The following is a 7,374-nucleotide window of genomic DNA, read 5'->3' as shown; positions in this document are numbered from 1 at the left end:
TACTACCAGATGATACTCCGAATACCATGCTGTATGCATCGAAGAACGTAAGTGGTCTTGGAATTCTGAGAGCTGAATGGGAAGCCAGTATTCAACACTATAACATCTGTAGGCGACTGAACACGTGAATGATGCACATCTACATCACATGAGAAATCTAGAAGAGGAGAAGCAAACATCTCTCACGCGCCTGGAGATTCCTCCAAACAGTGTCACTCCTCAAACTAAAGGAAAACATCCCAGAGAAGTTCTCAGAAAACAATCATTCCAGTCATGGTGCCAGCTCCAACATAAAGGCAAAGGTGTTTGTACAGGGACATCACTTTATTTTTACTAACATTTTTAACATTAACCTGCCTATACTCGGAAACACTGTTACCCCCCTTTTCATTACAGGAGTTTGGTCTTACTAGTGGCAATATGTAAACAAATCATTTTGCTAGCTATAGGAGGAGAGAAAAGTAGTGTATCCACTTATGTTGCAGGGAAATACAGTATTACGATTTTCAGTTTGGTCATTACTTTACAGTATTTTATCAAAGTCAGTAGAATAGTAACAATTTTTTTTTTCACAAACTCAAGTCTTCAGGCGGTTATATACATTATGTGCTATCTACTTTATTCAGCATATTACTAACCTACTGTAATTTATTCCAGAGAATTTTTTGAGCACTTCCGTAAGAAACCCCAATTTCTACAGCTAACTTCTTGACCGACTTATTAGGACCTCGCTGCATCCTTTCTCTAGCATCTTCTGTCACCTTTGTTGGCCATCTTACACTTTTCTTCCTTTCTGTACACTCTGTTGCTCTAAATTTATCTACCAGATTAATGACATTTCTATGAAAATATTCCGTAATGATATAATCAGGAAACTGCGAAAAAAAACTGTTGTTCACATTCGGTTATATTGTAATTCCATTTTCCATCATCATCCTTCATACCTACAAACAGTAAAACAAAACTCTTGTTTAAATAATGCTGTTAAGTGCCGTACCATATTATAGGGTACCGTACTTTCGGTAACTCTAATCTTCACTTGTGCTCAGTCCACACAGATAAATTCAGTTATGCTACACACGATACCTGTGTGAAAATAAACTTCAATAATATAAGCTCTTTCTTCTATAGAAAACGCAACATATTTCTCAAACACACTGTACTGTTTATTTCACTGCTAGCAACAGCGGCCGTAAGTTTGTGTGACTGACGTTAGCAAGGACATTAGTGAAAGGGGAGGGAGTCAGGTACATTTAGAAACGCAGGTACAATAAAAATTGAAGTAAAAATAAAATGATATCCCTGTACATTTGAAGAATGCCCCAAAGCCAACTCCTGGATCTCCTCTAAAAAGTGTCTTTCGTCCTCGGAATACATCAATGCCATCAAGATGTCTTGCAACGTCACGTCCCTGGCAGAACCTTCAGTACTACCCGTTGTCGCCATCCCGGCTGCAGCGAGACTGAAACACTTGGCCACGTACTGGGGTTCTGTAAGAAGGGAGAGCTACTGCCTAACAACAGACACCATCGTGCCCGTACAGCAATTGCCAACCTGCTAAGAAACAGAGGATGGGAAGTACATGAGGAGATTCATTGCGTGTCTGAAGATGATTCTCATAGAAGAGTCGATATAATTGCCATCAATAGAAGAACCCAGAAAGCGATGGTCTTAGACCCTACGATTTGCTTTGAACGAGACACGAATCAAGCATTGCAGATAAATGATGACAAGCGAGCTAAATATGTACCTTGTCTTCCATACCTCAGTGAAAAATATGGCATTTCGCTTTACAACTGGGATGTTACAGGCTTACTATTTGGAGCGAGGGGTTGTTTACCAAAATGTACATGTAATATTCTTAAATCCTTTCAAATTCCCTTTTATGAGGTTCAGAAGATCGTAATGGAAATTCTGAAGGCCTCTCTTCAAATTCTACACTATCATCTATATGTTAACACGTAAATTTTTGTTTTAATGTACAAATCGAATCATTATTTTGCTCTTTTCATTACCCTTTATCTTTTATGTTTGTTAATTCCGGATCCCAGTGGTCAACCTCACTTGAGGACGGATGATTTGAAATAAATCTTAGTAGTTATACAATGGAGGGGAAAAGAAACTAGCCTACTTAGTTTTCTGAAGAGTGATGCCTTATTTGTGTCATTTACGAGATTTCAATCAGCCTAAGAACTGTAGACTAAACATACAACTAAGGAATGTGTAGGGATGAAAAACGTTATTTTTATTTTCCGTTTATTCCACATTTTACAGTTGAGCACATATTTTTATAACTTACGATCTATGTTCTATATTTTAAAACATTAAAATAGATAAATTGTCCGCAATAAGACCAATTAAAATTATGAAATTCCATTACATACAAGCGTTTAAATTATAGATCTAAACAACATAGTTTTATGATGAAAGAGTGATGGAACGGAGAAAAATTCTCTCCGGCGCCGGGATTTGAACCCGGGTTTTCAGCTCTACGTACTGATGCTTTATCCACTAAGCCACGCCGGATACAAACCCGACGCCGGTTAGAATCGTCTCAGATTAAGCTCCATCTCTTGGGTTCCCTCTAGTAGCCGCCCTCTGCACTACGTCATAGATGTCTATGAACGCAGGACCGAAGTCCATACATGTGTTGAGGTGCACTCGAATGAGTGACTGGTTGGCCGGGATCCGACGGTATAGGCGCCGTCTTAAATCACAAAGTGATTTATTACGCAAATCATATATATATTTTGATGTACCGAAGTACATATGATATTTCCATGCAGATATTCTGCGTCATCATATGATGAAAGAGTGATGGAACGGAGAAAAATTCTCTCCGGCGCCGGGATTTGAACCCGGGTTTTCAGCTCTACGTGCTGATGCTTTATCCGGCGTGGCTTAGTGAGAGAGAATTTTTCTCCGTTCCATCACTCTTTCATCATATGATGACGCAGAATATCTGCATGGAAATATCATATGTACTTCGGTACATCAAAATATATAACATAGTTTTAATCAAATATGTTCATTTCCAACTGGTTTCTGTTGCTCCTGTCAACAACCGAAAAGAAAAATATATTTAACATTTTAAGTTTCAGTTTGGCAATATACACCCGATCGTTCCAAAACGCATGCGTCAATATGACGTACTTATAGGTCCCACCAATCACAGCAATGTTCTGGACTTTGTCATAACAGTATTGTCGCATTGCCATATCCCGTCCGTTTCAACATCGCCTTGCCTCGTTCATATAATTTGATTACTATGGTGTAGCGGAGAAATTATGCTGTCAGCTTTCATCTTTCGAGTACAACTGAAAATTCAGGATATGGACTTCGCGCGCAATTGTAATTATAAACTCATAACTCCCAATCTAAAATAATGTATTCATACCTACAAATATAATTCTAGTCTCATTATAACATATAAAAATGAATATTTTAATTTTATCAAAAGAAATACTCCCGTTAAGTTCAGAAAAACAATATTTGTACTCTGAAAATATTCGTTCTACGTCACAAGACGTTTCCGGAGCAAATCTGAAATATGATAGAGTATATCATACTCAGAGGGTTTGGAATTGAACGGGTTACATCAGCTTCTTGTCTATGCGGATGACGTGAATATGTTAGGAGAAAATACACAAACGATTAGGGAAAACACGGAAATTTTATTTGAAGCAAGTAAAGCGGTCGGTTTGGAAGTAAATCCCGAAAAGACTAAGTGTATGATTATGTCTCGTGACGACAATATTGTACGAAATGGAAATATAAAAATTGGAGTTTATCCTTCGAAGAGGTGGAAAAATTGAAATATCTTGGAGCAACAGTAACAAATATAAATGACAGTCAGGAGGAAATTAAACGCAGAATAAATATGGGAAATGCGTGTTATTATTCGGTTGAGAAGCTTTTGTCATCCAGTCTGCTGTCAAAATATCTGAAAGTTAGAATTTATAAAACAATCATATTACCGGTTGTTCTATATGGTTGTGAAGCTTGGACTCTCACTTTGAGAGAGGAACAGAGATTAAGGGTGTTTGAGAATAAGGTTCTTAGGAAAATATTTGGGGCTAAGAGGGATGAAGTTACAGGAGAATGGAGAAAGTTACACAACGCAGAGCTGCACGTATTGTATTCTTCACCTGACATAATTAGGAACATTAAATTCAGACGCTTGAGATGCGCAGGGCATGTAGCACGTATGGGCGAATCCAGAAATGCATATAGAGTGTTAGTTGGGAGGCCGGTGGGAAAAAGACCTTTGGGGAGGCCGAGACGTAGATGGGAGGATAATATTAAAATGGATTTGAGGGAGGTGGGATATGATGGTAGAGACTGGTTTAATCTTGCTCAGGATAGGGATCAATGGCGGGCTTATGTGAGGGCGGCAATGAACCTCCGGGTTCCTTAAAAGCCAATAAGTAAGTAAGTACGAGGCGTGTTCTTAAAGTAAGTTCCAAAAGGGTGTATTAAGTAAACGGGAAGATATTTACAAATCATTCTTGTTGCATTGTATTCCCCACATTTCAATTACTTCTCAACATAATCTCCACCATTACTGAGGCATTTATCGAGTCGTGGCACAAGTCTTTCTATCCCCTCATTGTAGAATTCGCCTGCCTGTGATGCGAACCACTCCCGCACTGCTGTTTTCACTTCATCGTCGCCATCAAAACGTTGACCTCCAAAGAACTTCTTGAGGTGCAGGAAGAGATGAAAGTCACTCAGAGCCAAATCCGGGCTGTAGGGGAGATGGCCACACACAGCTCGTGACACCCAAAATCTCAACTCGAAATTTGGCTGGGAACAAATTAATCATCCCCCCCCCTACAGCCCGGATTTGGCTCCAAGTGACTTTCATCTCTTCCTGCACCTCAAGAAGTTCCTCGGTGGTCAACGTTTTGATAGCAACGATGAAGTGAAAATAGCAGTGCGGGAATGGTTCGCATCGTAGGCGGGCGAATTCTACAATGAGGGGAGAGAAAGACTCGACTCGATAAGACTCGATAAATGCCTCAATAATGGTGGAGATTATGTTGAGAAGTAATTGAAGTGTGGGGAATACAATGCAACAAAAATGGTTTGTAAATTTCTTCCTGTTTACTTACTACACCCTTTTGGAACTTACTTTAAGAACACGCCTCGTATATATATATATTTTTATTGGGTTATTTTACGACGCTGTATCAACATCTAGGTTATTTAGCGTCTGAATGATATGAAGGTGATAATGCCGGTGAAATGAGTCCGGGGTCCAGCACCGAAAGTTACCCAGCATTTGCTCGTATTGGGTTGAGGGAAAACCCCGGAAAAAACCTCAACCAGGTAACTTGCCCCGACCGGGATTCGAACCCGGGCCACCTGGTTTCACAGCCAGACGCGCTAACCGTTACTCCACAGGTGTGGACTCGCCTCGTATATCTTACTATCATCAGGTGAACAACAACTCTGTAAATCTAATAGTGTATCTCGTATGTGGCACATAATATTAAACCCATAATGTTTTCAAGAAAATTTTTAATTTCTATTGTAATAACAGCTAGGAAGTTCTTATCGTAATTCTGAATTTGATTTTGGACTGTAACGGAACTGAATACATAGTAGTACAGCAGCACGATACGTCAACAGACCAGCAAAACAAACAAGTATTGACGGCTGGTAAATAAACTCGTCTTTCAACCAACATTTAACGAAGAAAAATCCGGGAAAATATGAACATCTTACACACTCCTGTTCGCATAATTATTTAATAACAGATGAGTTTACTTTTTTGGAATCATCCATAAAATTAACATTACATAAATAATACAATAATAACAGAATAATTCACTTTGTTCAAAACCTAAACTATTAATATAAATTTAAAATATTCTTCAATCTATTCACGACTCTACACAACTCCACAGAATGATACTATGCGTTGTTTATGTGAACTGTATGTCGTCTGTAGCGAGTGTGAGTAGGGCGAGGCGCGGGTGACATCTATAGTCCTCTGCACACAACTAAAATCTACTGTTTTGGTACGAACTTTCTACCTATAGTTATGTTTAATTTTAATTTTCATTGTTACGTTTCCATGTTTACCAAGTAACTTACATGTATTTACCGTTATGTTCATCAACCCATTCTCAATTGTTGTGGTATGACTTCTTAATTTTACTCTAATGTTTACTGTCTTAAGATAATGTTAAAGTTTTCGTTGTGAATGGGACGTAAAAATTAACCGAAACTAACTGGCATCATTTTAGAATTTACTTGTTTGTATCTAATTAAAAATTAATACAATCTCAAACGCATCTACATTTTAATAAAGCAATGTTAGTTAATCATTTTTCCTTCATTTTGGGCCGATATCCCATGCATAACATAATTAAAATAATCCTTTATGAAGAAGGCTCAATTAAGCCTAATTTTTCTATAAATTATATTATGAATAAAGTATTATCAGATAGAAGCCTCGTGTAACTAACTGCATTCGATCATTTATTTAAAGGAAAACATTGCCTTAAGTATAGGAATGATGACATCTGTGAGGTATTTCGTCATGTGCACATTTATGCTATGAAAAAATCAATGACGTTTCAAGTACAGCGACAACCATAAAAACAGGAAAATTCATTGTAACATTACCTCGCTAACAGTTGTACATATACCACGTTAAGTTGCACGGGCGATATACTGTAACTATGGATTGTATTCGGTTATTTTTTTGTTTGGAGAGTGAGCAAGTTTCAACTACTCGGTTCCAATAAATTGTTTTCAATAGTGTATTCTATTAATTTAACTCACATTTCAAATGCAGAATCTATTTCAAATGGTATGGTAATATATAGTAGGTATTCTGAAGTATCAGAGAAAAGAATTTGAAATGTTTGGAATTGTTACAGTCACCACCAAGAATTTGGCCATTAGATCATCATTCAAATAGCCTACATCCGAATTTCTCATTCTGTTTTGTATTGTATTGTATTATATTTATTAACATTCCATGGTATTCATACATGCTTACAGCTAGAATATGGAACAAGTCAAAATACTTAATACTATTATAAAATCTTAATTTATAGTCACAGTCTAGATGAAATATATACAGACGAGATTTATAGTATAGTCTACTAGTATAACACAAAGTTTTAGTATCAATTTCATGAAGTGTTACTGAATGTCATGAATTCACCTACAGAATAGAAGGCGTGAGAAATTAGGTACTTCTCTAATTTGGCACTAAATAATTTTATGTTTTGAGTTCCATTTTTTATATCGATAGGGAGGCTATTAAAAATGTTTACTTCCATATAGCGCACTCCTTTTTGATAGCACGATAGACTTGCCGATGGAATATGAAAGTCATTTTTTGACGTTTATTTA

The sequence above is a fragment of the Periplaneta americana genome, chromosome 1 (assembly GCF_040183065.1).
Source record: "Periplaneta americana isolate PAMFEO1 chromosome 1, P.americana_PAMFEO1_priV1, whole genome shotgun sequence".
Taxonomy (NCBI): Eukaryota; Metazoa; Arthropoda; class Insecta; order Blattodea; family Blattidae; genus Periplaneta; species Periplaneta americana.
Note: the sequence above shows the minus strand (reverse complement) of the source record.